The sequence below is a fragment of the Microcaecilia unicolor genome, chromosome 3 (genome assembly GCF_901765095.1).
Source record: "Microcaecilia unicolor chromosome 3, aMicUni1.1, whole genome shotgun sequence".
In the NCBI taxonomy this organism is placed as follows: Eukaryota; Metazoa; Chordata; class Amphibia; order Gymnophiona; family Siphonopidae; genus Microcaecilia; species Microcaecilia unicolor.
This window is the reverse complement of record NC_044033.1, coordinates 530,739,221-530,754,199: the sequence shown is the minus strand read 5'-3', so window position 1 is coordinate 530,754,199 and position 14,979 is coordinate 530,739,221. Positions and strand designations below refer to the sequence as shown.

General features: G+C 45.5%; 1 protein-coding gene across 1 annotated transcript in view; it reads right to left on the bottom strand.

Moving 5' to 3' along the window:
* Positions 1–14,979, bottom strand: part of SLC16A10 (solute carrier family 16 member 10) — a 149,890-nt gene that overhangs the window by 118,336 nt on the left and 16,575 nt on the right. The gene's annotated exons all lie outside the window — the stretch shown is intronic.

Sequence of the window (14,979 nt, the reverse complement as noted above, 5' to 3'; positions counted from 1 at the left end):
AATCTCTGGCCTTCTCCTGCATAAAACCTCTCTCTGTGGAGTGGTGAGTAGGCTAGTGGTTAGTTCCTGGGGAACTGGGTTTGATTCACACTTAAGCTCCTTGTGACTCTGGGCAAGTCACTTAACCCTCCATTGCCCCTGGTACAAAATAAGTACCTAAATATATGTAAACTGCTTTGAATGTAGTTGCAAAAACCTCAGAAAGGCTGTATATCAAGTCCCATTTCCCTTTCCCCTCCATTGCCCCAGGTACAAATAAGGACCTGTACATATTTTTTTTTCATTTATAAATTTTTATTGAACATCAATCAATATAACAACAATCTGTAGCCAAAGACTCCCATAACTTTTCAAAAAGTCAAAATACACTGGAACAGTATGCACTGCAAAACAGAACAGCTAGTTGTCCTTCACAGAGACTGGTCTGTGCAGCTGACTTGCTCTGAATAGCTACAGCCCCTGGGGGGGGGGGGGGGGGGGGGAGGGTCTGTGCCAAAACAGCCCATGTAGGGTTTTGGGATCTACCTTTTGGCAAATAAACTTTGTTGCTTTTACTGCTGTTTGCCTTGGTCATTTGGAACTTGCCTCACTGTCACTTCTGCTGGTGCTGCATGACCCATTCACGAGACCTGTGAGGGCCCCTCTTTGCGTTTGTTTACAAGATAACATTCACATTATTCAAAATAACTACATAAACCATAAAACACTAAAATAATTCAATTCTTCATAAACATTTTTAAAAGACAGAAACAATTGTGTTTTACTACTACATTGCTGAAGCTGTCTAGACAATGATGTCCACAAATTAATACATGCTGGAACAAAGACTGAGATTTGGGTGTACACATAGTACAATTGTCTAATCACATCAGTTGAAAGAAGCATGGCAGCTTCAGACCTCAATGTACATCGTGGGCAATAAATTTGCAGTGCTCATTTCAAGTAAAATGGAGCAATACAAAAAATGAATCTGCTGTACAATGGTCAATACTTTTAAGTTGAATCCGTTGTAAAACAGGAATCCAATGAAGTTGTTTAAGCACAGGTGTTAAAAGAGAATACCTTGCTACCCATATTACTGGTCTAGCAGCCGCGTTCTGGACCACTTGCAACGCCTTGGCATTTATAGACCAATGTACAAGGCATTGTAATAGTCCAGACATGTGATAACCATACTTTAAACCACACAATGAAAACCATAAGCAGAAAGCATTGATTTTAATCTATATAACATAACAGAGTACGGTTACATGGTCAGTATTCTCAATGGAGAAGGGTAGATAGTGGGGTTCCCCAGGGGTCTGTGCTGGGACCGCTGCTTTTTAACATATTTCTAAATGATCTAGATATAGCAGTAACTAGTAAGGCAATTAAATTTGTCAAATTTGTTAAATCGAAAGAGGATTGTGAAAAATTACAAGAGGACCTTACGAGACTGGGCATTCAAATGGTCGATGACATTTAATGTGAGCAAGTGCAAAGTGATGCAAGTGGGAAAGAGGAACCCGAACTATAACTATGTGATGCAAGGTTCCACATTAGAATCATCGACCAGGAAAGGGACCTAGGCGTCATTGTTGATGATCCGTTGAAACCCTCTGCTCAGTGTGGAAAACAAAAATGAGGACATAATGCCTTTGTATTGCTCCATGGTGCGACCACCTCGAATATTGTGTGCAATTCTGGTCACAGCATCTCAAAAAAGATATAGTGGAATTAGAAAAGATACAGACAAAATGATAAATGGGATGGGACGACTTCCCTATGAGGAAAGGCTAAAGCAAGTAGGGCTCTTCAGCTTGGAGAAAAAGTGGCTGAGGGGAGATATAATAGAGGTCTATAAATTAATGAGTGGGTAGACGTCAAATCGCTTGTTTACTTTTTCCAAAAATACTAAGGGGGGGGCACACAATGAAGCTACAAAGTAGTAAATTTAAAATGAAACAAGAAAATATATCTTCATTCAACATGTAATTTAACTCAAATTCTTTGCCAGAGAATGTAGTAAAAGCAGTAGCTTAGTGGGGTTTAAAAAAGTCCATAAGCCATTATTAAAATGGAGAAAATCCACTGCTTATTTCTAGAATAAGCAGCCTAAAATGTATTGTTCTGTTTTGGGATCTTGCCGGGTACTTGTAACCTGGATTGGCCACTGTTGGAAAACTGGATGCTGGGCTTGAAGACCTTCAGTCTGTCCCAGTATGGCAATACTTATGTTCTTATGTAATGCTATTTGAATCACACTGACTACCTGAGACCTCAGTCAACTTATCTAAAATTACCCCCAACAGTTTAATCTTTCTTGATTGGAACATACATCCCCATCCAGGCACATCTTGTCTGGCTAAACTTCATCTCTACCTACAATCTTAACTTCTGTTTTTGCCACATTCAGAAAGTCTATATTCAACCATCTACTTATTTAAATGGTTTATTTATTTATGCCATTTATATCCCACATTATCCCAAACAAGTTTGAGTTCAATGTGGCTTACAATAAACAGTACAGGATACATAAAGATTCCTTAGCATAAGCAGCACATGAATCCAGGAACTGGTGGGCTGCATCCGCCCACCAGCAGGCGGAGACAGAGAACACTGAACCGAAAGCAGTGACACCGGACGCCCAGCTCCCTGTTGCCTCAGTATATCTCTATCTCCAGCAGGTGGTGGATGGATTTCTCCCAGCTCCTGGATTCTTGGGGAGCTCCTGGGCTGTTTGGCCAGTTGAGTGTAGGGGCGTTTGGCTGAGGGTGCCAAACTGACATACTTGTGCTGCAGGTCCCTGTCCTACCCTGTTCCTCCCCCAGCTCTCTGTAGTCTTCCTTTCCTAGCTGTCTGTAAAAAAAAAAATTCTCTCCTCACAGTTTTTTGTGAAGGCAGCCAAGGAGAAACAGAGAATTTATTTTTATTTTCTGTGTAAACTGCCTCTTTGGTACTCAGTTTGCTGCTAGGCTGAATGGAGGACGGGATGTTTACTCGAAACATCCCCCCATGATGCTATTGAGGGAAAAAAATTGCACATCATCCACATAAAAGCGATAAATCTCCATAGCCTGGAAAACCTTACCCAACGGTGCCAAAAATATATTAAACAGTGCAGATAATACTGATCCCTGGGGTACTCCACAATAACGTCAGCCGAAGCTGAAACTTGAGAACTGCTCCAGACAATCATAGATCTTCTGTAGATATGAAACAAGCTATTGAAGAATCTGTCCTGCTATTCCTAACTCTTAATTAATCAATCAACAGATCTAAATCCACAGAGTCAAACACTCCAGATACATCCAAAGAAAGAAGGCAGAAGTTTTATTATTCATGTTTCTCTTTAAACAGTTGAAATTAAAGTCTCAGCACTATGTGTTCTTCTAAATCCATATTGAAATGGATGCAACCAGTCTACCCTTTCCATAAAATCATCTAAGCTGTTTTAACACTATATTCTCAATGCTTTTTCCTAGAAAAGGCATAGCTGATATTGGTCAATAATTACTCAGAACAATAGGATCCAAAGTTGCTTTCTTTAATATGGTGAAAAATGGTGAAAAAAAGACTGAAAGGAGCAGCTCGCAGAGTAAAAAACTTGCATCAGGCGTGGATGCTGTTTAAAAACACCATCCTGGAGGTTCAGGACAAATATATTCCACGTATTAGAAAAAAGGGAAAAAAGACTAAACGTCAGCCAGCGTGGCTAAACAGTAAGATAAAGGAAATCATTAGAGCCAAAAAACAATCCTTCAGAAAGTGGAGAAGAGAACCAACTGAAAGTAACAGGATAGATCATAAGGAATGCCAAGCCAAATGCAAAGCGGAGATAAGGAGGGCAAAAAAGGACTTTGAGAAGAAATTAGCGTTGGAAGCAAAAATACATAGTAAAAATTTTTTTAGATACATTAAAAGCAGGAAACCGGCCAAAGAGTCGGTTGGGCCGCTGGACGAAAATGGTGTTAAAGGGGCGATCAAGGAGGACAAAGCCGTAGCGGAGAAATTAAATGAATTCTTTGCTTCGGTCTTCACCGAGGAGGATTTGGGGGGGACACCGGTGCCGGAAAGAATATTTGAAGCAGGGGAGTCGGAGAAACTAAACAAATTCTCTGTAACCTTGGAGGATGTAATGGGTCAGTTCAGCAAGCTGAAGAGTAGTAAATCACCGGGACCTGATGGTATTCATCCCAGAGTATTAATAGAACTAAAAAATGAACTTGCGGAGCTACTGTTAGAAATATGCAATCTGTCCCTAAAATCGAGTGTAGTACCGGAAGACTGGAGGGTAGCCAATGTTACTCCGATTTTTAAGAAGGGTTCCAGAGGAGATCCGGGAAATTATAGACCGGTGAGTCTGACGTCGGTGCCGGGCAAGATGGTGGAGGCTATTATTAAGAATAAAATTGCAGAGCATATACAAAAACATGGACTGATGAGACAAAGTCAGCACGGATTTAGAGAAGGGAAGTCTTGCCTCACCAATCTAATGCATTTTTTTGAGGGGGTAAGCAAACATGTGGACAATGGGGAGCCGGTTGATATTGTATATCTGGATTTTCAGAAGGCGTTTGACAAAGTGCCGCACGAAAGACTCCTGAAGAAATTGCAGAGTCATGGAATCGGAGGTAGGGTACTATTATGGATTAAGAACTGGTTGAAAGATAGGAAGCAGAGAGTAGGATTGCGTGGCCAGTATTCTCAGTGGAGGAGGGTAGTTAGTGGGGTCCCGCAGGGGTCTGTGCTGGGTCCGTTGCTTTTTAATGTATTTATAAATGACCTAGAGATGGGAATAACTAGTGAGGTAATTAAATTCGCCGATGACACAAAATTATTCAGGGTCGTCAAGTCGCAGGAGGAATGTGAACGATTACAGGAGGACCTTGCGAGACTGGGAGAATGGGCGTGCAAGTGGCAGATGAAGTTCAATGTTGACAAGTGCAAAGTGATGCATGTGGGTAAGAGGAACCCGAATTATAGCTACGTCTTGCAAGGTTCCACGTTAGGAGTTACGGATCAAGAAAGGGATCTGGGTGTCGTCGTCGATGATACGCTGAAACCTTCTGCTCAGTGTGCTGCTGCGGCTAGGAAAGCGAATAGAATGTTGGGTGTTATTAGGAAGGGTATGGAGTCCAGGTGTGCGGATGTTATAATGCCGTTGTATCGCTCCATGGTGCGACCGCACCTGGAGTATTGTGTTCAGTACTGGTCTCCGTATCTCAAAAAAGATATAGTAGAATTGGAAAAGGTACAGCGAAGGGCGACGAAAATGATAGTGGGGATGGGACGACTTTCCTATGAAGAGAGGCTGAGAAGGCTAGGGCTTTTCAGCTTGGAGAAGAGACGGCTGAGGGGAGATATGATAGAAGTGTATAAAATAATGAGTGGAATGGATCGGGTGGATGTGAAGCGACTGTTCACGCTATCCAAAAATACTAGGACTAGAGGGCATGAGATGAAGCTACAGTGTGGTAAATTTAAAACGAATCGGAGAAAATTTTTCTTCACCCAACGTGTAATTAGACTCTGGAATTCGTTGCCGGAGAACGTGGTACGGGCGGTTAGCTTGACGGAGTTTAAAAGGGGGTTAGATAGATTCCTAAAGGACAAGTCCATAGACCGCTATTAAATGGACTTGGAAAAATTCCGCATTTTTAGGTATAACTTGTCTGGAATGTTTTTACGTTTGGGGAGCGTGCCAGGTGCCCTTGACCTGGATTGGCCACTGTCGGTGACAGGATGCTGGGCTAGATGGACCTTTGGTCTTTCCCAGTATGGCACTACTTATGTACTTATGTACTTATGTAATCTGTTTTACATAAGTCTGGAAACACAAATTAATATAATGATTTATTCACAATCAATTTAACTGATGGAGCAACTTTATGTGCTAGATCTCACAGCAAGCCCAATGAGCAAAGGTCACGCAAAGATCGTGTTGGTGTTACTGACTTCATTATAGACCAATCAGCATCCCTAGGATTAAATAAAGTAGGTATCCTCTGCTGAACCTGTAAAAATCACATCCTCAATTTCTTCACTTTCTCACATAAAAATTTCAAAAATGCAGCAACATCAGGTCCTTCAACAGATTCTCATATCCATGTTAAAAAAATAAGAATTAGCATCTTTAGTTTTACATCATATCCTCTCAGCTTTTCATAACTCACCTCTCACTTTCACAACTACAGAAGTTCTACAAAGACATGGACAATGTCCTTTTTCAATTCAAACTTTCTTTGGCTCAACAATATCCAAAGCTTCATCCAAGGAACTTGCCCACAAGTCTACCATATGTACTTTATATTTTCTATGACCTGGGGAACTTGAGCAGTAGCATACCCGAAAATAGTTGTGGTTTCCCGGGTAAAGGAAGGACTCAGAGGTCCCAAAGGCTGAAAATTGAAAAATAACTTGAGGAAAAAAAAAAAAAAAGGTATCCCAAAATGGGAAGGCACCAAAGAGTGACATGTTGGAGAGATTTTTAAAAAACACAACCTTTCTGCTCCATGGAAAACAAGGAGAAATTAGACCTTACCTGCTAATTTGCTTACCTTTAGTCCCTCCGGACCGGCCCAGGATTGGACTGATGGGTTGTGCACGCCTACCAGCAGGTGGAGACTGAGAAAAAAACTCTGACTCTAGAGAGCCAATGAGAGCCCTGGTCATGTGACCCTAGCCTCAGTATTTGAATAACCAAGCAGAAAGGAAAAGAAGGACCTATATTCTGTGCCCTGAGGAATTTAAGCAGCCAGGAAGCACAAGAGAAACCAACGTGCTTAAACTACGGCTTCGCCGTGACACTGGGCGCACCAACAACTCGGTTCAGAGCCGTGGCATGGCCAATTATGTACAGAAATGTGTATCCCATAAACTGTGCAAGTTGTTGTATAATATTATGAACTGAATAACCAGAGAACTTGCAAAACATTTAACTTGTAGAACATAATGTATTTCTTATAGACCATAATGTATCTCCTTTAACTGTCTAACTAGCAGAACAGCTCTGTAGACGACAGTTGCATCTCTGTACACAGTAAAGTTGAGAACCATAGAACACGGGAGGGACCTGGGCCGGTCCGGAGGGACTAAAGGAAAGCAAATTAGCAGGTAAGGTCTAATTTCTCCTTCCTTAGCGTCCCTCCGGACCGGCCCAGGATTGGACTGATGGGACGTAACAAAGCAGTAGTCCTAAGGGAGGGACCCCAGCAAACCCGCTGTGAGTACGCGAGATGCAAAGACGGTCTCCTGACGACACTGCACATCTAGCCTGTAATGCTTAGAGAAAGAATGAAGTGACGACCAAGTCGCCGCCTTACAGATCTCCGCTGGAGGCACCAAGGAACACTCCGCCCACGAGGCTGCCTGCCCCCGGGTAGAATGAGCTTTAAGCGCTGCCGGAACTGGTCTGTCTGCCAAGAGATAAGCAGACGCTATCATTTCTTTGATCCACCGAGACAAAGTAGGCTTAGAAGCTGCCAGGCCCTTGCGGTGACCAGCAAACAGCAGAAAGAGGCGGTCCGAGCGACGGAAGTCCTCCGTAACTGCAAGATACCGTTTAAGTACTCTCCTAACATCCAGAGTATGTAACTTTCGCTGCTCCTGCGTTCCGGATGAGGATCCCAGAATAGGAAGAAAAACCGACTGGGACATATGAAACCGAGATAGTACCTTGGGCAAAAAGGAAGGAACCGGCCGAAGGACCACTCGCTCTTTAGAAAATTCCAGAAATGGAGATCTACAGGAAAAAGCTTGCAACTCTGAGACTCTTCTAGCTGACGCGATAGCCACCAAAAACACCGTCTTAAGCGTTAAATCCTTCAGAGAACATGCTTGTAAAGGCTCAAAAGGAGGCTTTGTCAGCGACGAAAGCACCAGATTAAGGTCCCAAGATGGAAAAACTGATCTGACCGGAGGACGAAGAAGGCTGACCCCCTTCAAAAAACGAGCCACCTCGGGAAGACTAGCCAAAGACTTACCCCTTATTCTACCTCTGAAACAGGACAGAGCTGCCGCCTGCACCTTCAGCGACGAAAGAGAGAGCCCCTTATCAAAACCTCGCTGCAAAAAGTCTAACATCTGAGGTACTGACGCTCGAAAAGGGACAATGTCAGCTTCTGCACACCAATCCTCAAAAATTCTCCACGTGCGAATATAGTTTAGAGAGGTGGAACGGTGACGAGACTGCAGCATGGTAGAAATCACTGGCGTTGAAAATCCTCGCTTAGTTAAACGAGCTCGTTCAAGAGCCAAGCCGTAAGACAAAATCGAGCTGGATCTGGATGCGTAACTGGTCCTTGAACCAGCAAAGTCTTGTGTGCCGGAAGACGAAGAGGAGACGCCACGGACAGACGCTGGAGATCCGCGTACCAGGGACGCCGAGGCCAGTCCGGTGCCACCAAAATGATCGGCCCCCCGTGGTCTTCGATCTTCTGTAGGAGACGACCTATTAGTGGCCATGGAGGAAACGCGTAAAGAAGGCCGGAGGGCCATTGCTGCAAGAGGGCGTCTACCCCTGCCGCCCTTACATCTTTTCGGCGACTGAAGAAGCGAGGAACTTTGGAGTTGAGCCTGGATGCGAAGAGATCTAGTACTGGAAGACCCCAGCGCTGTACTATCAACTGAAACGCCCGATCGCTCAGAGCCCATTCCCCGGGATCGAGAGTGTGACGACTTAGGAAGTCTGCTTGCACGTTGTCCACTCCTGCCACATGCGAGGCTGAGATGGCCGTGAGGTGAATCTCCGCCCACGCCAGGAGACTCTCTGCTTCCCGACACAGGAGACGGCACCTCGTACCTCCCTGGCGGTTGATGTAGGCTACTGCCGAGGCGTTGTCCGAGAGAACTCGCACAGCTGTGCCCTCCAGAAGAGAACCGAAGTGCAGCAGAGCTAGCCGAATCGCCCTGGTCTCCAGAAAGTTGATGGATTGAACTGCTTCCAGCGGCGACCAGAGGCCCTGGGCCCACTTGTCCAGGCAATGAGCCCCCCAGCCCCGGAGACTGGCATCTGTTGTTAGAGGTATCCACCGCGGAGGCTCCAACGGCATCCCCACAGTGAGATTCTGCATCCGTAGCCACCAAAACAGAGAGATTCGTTCCCGGAGCCGCAAAGGCAGTCTCATCAGAAGGGAATCTGTTTGAGCAGACCACCGGGCCAGGAGAGACCACTGAAGAGATCTCATGTGAGCTCTGGCCCAGGGAACTACTTCTATCGAGGCAGCCATGGAACCGAGAACCTGAAGATAGTCTCGAGCACAAGGTACTTTCAGATGCATCAAATTCAGAATTTGAGACCGAAGCTTTAGGATTCTGCCCTGCGGAAGAAAAACTCGACCCCTCGCAGTATCGAAGGTGACCCCCAAATACTCTAGAGACTGAGAGGGAACCAAACGGCTCTTGGCTACGTTCACCACCCAACCTAGGGACTGCAGGAACGTTACAACTCGCTCCGTGACCTGACAACTTTCTTGATAAGACTTTGCCCTTATCAACCAGTCGTCCAGGTAGGGATGAACCAAAATCCCTTCCTTCCTGAGAGCCGCTGCCACCACGACCATCACTTTGGTAAATGTGCGCGGCGCCGTTGCCAGGCCGAAAGGCAGAGCGCGAAACTGATAATGCCGGCCTAGAATTGCAAAACGCAAAAACTTGTGGTGAGCAGGACGAATGGGAATATGCAAATAGGCCTCCGTCAGGTCCAAGGCTGTTAAATACTCTCCCTTGCGCACTGCTACTATGACTGACCGAAGGGTCTCCATCCGGAAACTGGTGACCTTGAGAGCGCGATTGACAGCTTTGAGGTCGAGAATAGGACGATGGGAGTCCTCCTTTTTGGGCACCACAAAGTAAATGGAATACCGACCTCGCTTGTACTCGGCAGGAGGAACTGGATAAATCGCCTGAAGATCTAAGAGCCTCTGTAGAGTCTCCCGAACCGCACGCGCTTTGAGGGGAGAGCGACAGGGAGACTCCAGAAAGGCGTCTGAAATAGGCCTTGCAAATTCTAAGGCATATCCGTCTCGAACCACCTCCAAGACCCACTGATCTGATGTAATGTGGGCCCACCTCTGATAAAACTGAGAAAGCCGAGCTCCAACAGGTACCAGAGAAGGGGCCCTCGCACCTTCATTGGGAAGTACGCGCAGGGGAGCGAAAATTGCCGCTTGAGAATCTGCCTCCTCTGCGGTAACCTCGAAAGGACTGGTTCCTGGTAAAGAAACGTGATCTCTGAGGCTGAGAAGCTTTATCAGGCTGAAATCTACGGAAAGACCTTAGCCTACCACGTCCAAACAAGGCACCCCGACTGGACAGGCGAGGCCGATCTTCAGGGAGACGAGGCACTTTAGAGTCTCCTAGGGAGTGAACCAATTTGTCCAAATCCTCTCCAAACAAAAATGAACCCCTAAAGGGAAATTTACTTAACTTAGACTTGGAGGCCGCATCTGCCGACCAACCTTTCAACCAAAGAGAGCGGCGAGCTGCAACTCCCAGGGCCAAAGATTTAGAAGATGCCCTCAACAGGTCATACAGAGCATCGGCTAGAAAAGCAGAGCCCGTTTCAATCTTTGCTACCTCGACATCTATAGCTGCAAGATCATCTGAAGATCTATCCAGGACTCTCTCGGCCCAACGAAAACAGGCCCTGGCCACTAAAGATCCGCAAATGGCCGCCTGCACTGCCAAAGAGGAAACCTCAAAATTATGCTTCAAAAGAGAGTCCAAACGCCTGTCTTGCGTATCTTTAAGCGCTGTTCCTCCATCTACTGGGACTGTGTTGCGTTTAGTAACCGCAGAGACCACAGCATCAACTACTGGGAGCTTAAGAAGTGCTTTATCAGCTTCGGGCACCGGATATAGACGAGACATAGATCTAGTAGGCCGAAAAGCAGCATCCGGGACCTCCCACTGCGCTTTAATGACATCCCAAATGTCCTCATGCATAGGAAAGGTCTTGCTGGAAGCCCTAGAGCCCTTAACCAACAAATCAACCTTTCGGACTTGTGAAGCTGGAGGCTGATCATCAAAATTTAAAGTAGTAGCCACCATAGCAATAAGATCCTGTAAATCTTCCTTATGAAACACTCTAGCCACCGAGGGATCTTCCCCCTGGCCCAAAGGAACAGTGTCAGGATCTAAAGAGGAAGGATCCTCCCAAGCCAGCTCATTAAGTGCCGGTCCTAAGTCTTCCTCTTCCTCCAAAAAAGGCATGTCTGAACTATGCTCTGGTACCAGATCTGAAGGAAACTCACATGTCCTAGGCTTAGCTGCAGTAGGACCCGAACTGCCCATAGCCCCTGACAGCCCCGCTGTAGCCCCTGTCAGCCCCGCTGCTGGACCCTCTCGCTGCATCAGGAAGGCCTGGTACATCTGAATAACAAACTCAGGGGGAAAACCTCCTCCCTGAGTGGCTGTCGAATGTACCAGGGCCTCTGTATTGAAATCTCCCAAAATCGCGGAGTTTAAAGGGCCAGACGCGGCACCCGACGTTGAAGGAGCAGGAGACAAAATGGCCGCCGTTCGCGCCACTTTCGCCGCGGGCGCTTCAAGAACTAAGCCAGAGGCCTCCGAACTAGGAGCGAGGGAGCGCGACGGCGAAATCGGAACCCCCGACGGAACCGAAGACAAAGTCGGTGGAGGAAGAGAAACAGCGGGCATGTCAAGCGCTGTACAAAATTTACAGGCGCCGGAGGCATTAACCCCCCGACGCTGACAGACTGCACATCTTTTCAACTTTTCCGCCATCGCGGAAACAAGCGAGCACTCGCGAGAAAGCGGCAACGCGGTTCGCGCCTTTTTAAACAGCCTAATTAGCAGCTAAAAAACCCCGAGGGCTGACAGGAGCAATAAAAGGGTACTGGTATTTTTTTTTTTTTTTTATTTAAACAGGTGCTGAAAAACCCCACACAGAGTTGAACACAGTGCTGCCTGACAGAGCTGCCTGCTCGTTAAGTCAGCGGGGAACAGATAACTCAGCTGTTCAGTTCCTTTTTTTTTTTTTTTTTTTTTTAAAGCACTGGCTGCCTCTCCCAAAGGCAATACTCCTTTACAATGAAAGGGTAGCCCTTCCCTTAATTATTAATAATGCTGTTTGAGGATACACCAGAAGGGAGATGGGGAGGAAATAGGGGGGAGGGACTCGGGGCACCCGAGTTTAACACCCCAGAGGCTGAACACTAAGGCACTTAGTATCAGGAATGACCTCAATAAAATTCCTGGGCACAGAAGAACCAATAAAGAAAATATCTACAAATACCAAAAAGAGAGACTAATAGGCTCACGTCCTACCTGCTGGGAGACTGAGAAAATACTGAGGCTAGGGTCACATGACCAGGGCTCTCATTGGCTCTCTAGAGTCAGAGTTTTTTTCTCAGTCTCCACCTGCTGGTAGGCGTGCACAACCCATCAGTCCAATCCTGGGCCGGTCCGGAGGGACGCTAAGGAATAGACTATTGGTCCCACGCTGGAGCATCAAGACGAGAAGACACCCAGGTATGCACAGTGGGGCACTGCCTGAAACATTTAATGTGACAGTGCTCTTGGCCGTGTCCACACCAGACTCCATGGATGACATCACCCACATGCAAGAATATTATGCCTGCTTGTTCTTGGATAAAATGTTTGGCCTGGGATCGTCCTAGATGCTTTGCTACTCCATGTTACTGCACTACAAGAACGATCGCATGCCCTAAAGCTGGGGTGAACAATCTTGGTCCTCAAGAGCTGCAACCCAGTTGGGTTTTCAGGATTTCCCCAATGAATATGCATGAAATCTATTTACATGTACTGCCTCCATTGTATACAAATATGCATATTCATTGGGAAAATCCTGAAAACACAAATGGGTTGCAGCCCTTGAGGACTGAGGCTGCCCACTCCTGCCCTAGAGAGTTAGCTTTCCAGCAGGCTCAAAGGGGACACAGCCTCATTTAAATCTGTTTTATGCCTCTCCTCACCCAATCAGCACTAGTGCTGAAAGGCTTCCTTTTCTTGTTTTGCTGCTGCTAAGAACCACCACAATCTAATGTTTCAAAAGTCAAAGCAGATCCAAATATCTGGCCCACAGTGCTTCTTAGAATAAAATGGAAACAAACGCCTACACTTACTATCCTCTACAATTTACTGTTAAACTAACTTCAAGTCAGTAAAAACATTCTGATTGATGGGCCTTCCTCCCACATACAAGCAGCTCAGCTCTGCAAATCTGTGCTGTCTTGCTGCAGCGTTAAAATATGTTTTTTAAAAGTCATATTGGAAACATCTGGGTAGATTCCAACCCCCGATACCATATGAGTTTTAGAGTTATCTGAAAACAGGATGAGTCCGTGCTCAAATTGGCAAAAGTATCTGTAAACAACAATATTAATGAGTTGGCAAGACTGATTCTCTGGCAGTAGCATAAGCTCCCATGCAGGCGCCTGGCACAAAGATCCAGTCTTACCAGAAAAGTTGTGAAAACCACCAACAGGCAGGTCCAAGAGGAACCTGCTCTTGCCCACTTTAGGGCCATATGAAAGTGCTGCATTAAAGCCATTGTGGCCCTCCCTAGGATCTGTCTGGCATTGCCTAAGGGCACCAAAACTCTACATTTGGCTAACAACCCTGCTTACCAGACTGAAGTGCTACATCCCTTGCTGTGCCTAGGGAGAGTATGGCCTTTAAATGACAAATCCTGCCCTTCCCACTCTCTGGGGCACTCACTATAATGTTGCAGCCAGACTCTTCTGGCACACTTATTTCTGTTCACTTGAATTTATGTCAGCTTAAAAAAAAAATACAATAAAGGAAAGGAGGCAATGCATTTTAATTCAGCAATATATAGCACAATATTAAAAAAAACAATCCCCCTCCCCCACCACACCCTGTCATTACATTTTCATTTTGTCTCATTTCCCATGTCATTTCTAGAATGTTCATTTTATTCATTTGGTCATTTTTTTTTTTCATCATGGGAGCAAAGTCGTTAAGTGTGCACCCTTTTGAAAGAGGGTGCACAATGAGTGCCTTCTGTAAATCGTGTGCACCCTTTTGAAAGTGTGTACTATGACTGGCAAACATTTCCATCTTTCTGCTCGTTTTCATTCGATGACATGCAGTGACGTCGTTGCAAACAAATGCCCATCCCTAATCATTACTCTTTGCTGCTTCTCCCAAAGGAAATCATTTCACTAGCCCAGTGTTGCAGGAAGAAGGTCCCTTCATTTACAAACCACCATAACCAAGCTAGCAGATGAAAACCGTGCTGGCGTGGAACGTTACCAGCGCTGCCTGTATAGTTTTTGGGGTCCTCATCTGAAAAATCAGTTCACTGCACAGGGCTCCCTCACACAGTAAGCCAGGCTGCAGTGATACTGAGATTCTGCTATCAGAATGATTAGTGAACCTATTGGCACTATGATCATCGATACCATTCTGCCTCCTCTGCTTATCCTCAAGGCTACTCAATCTTGTCATAAGTGTATTCCCCACAAACATTTTCATTCCTGGTATAACTATCTTCACAGGATTACTCAACTTGGCTTCTCACTTCTATTGAAGTAGAGTTGGGTGGCCTTGGACTGTTTGGTATTAGCAACATGATCAATAGCAGTAATAGTATAATTACTACTTAGCTGTATTTAAAGCAATACTACTTTCACCACTATGATCTTAGTTAACAGCAGAATTATTTCTGCTCTCACTAGTCCCAAAGCATAACTGGTTCTGGGGGAATGCTAGTGTTCTCCTCAGGAAAGTATGAATTCCACACAGGACACAGCAGTGATGCATATGTTTCCTGGTTTCCCTTGCCTCCCCAACTGGCACCAATCCACACAAGATAAGGCAAAGATCAGCAATAGGTCAGACCACATCCTCCTCCTCTGCTGAATTTCAATTACACAGTTGTAGAAATGTTAAGTAGTAGTAGTAGTTGTACAGTGTCTTGCACAGTTCATGTCAGCAAAGTCAGGGCAGCGGAGGGAAACAGATTTGCTTTCTCCTCTTGTGCAAATCAGT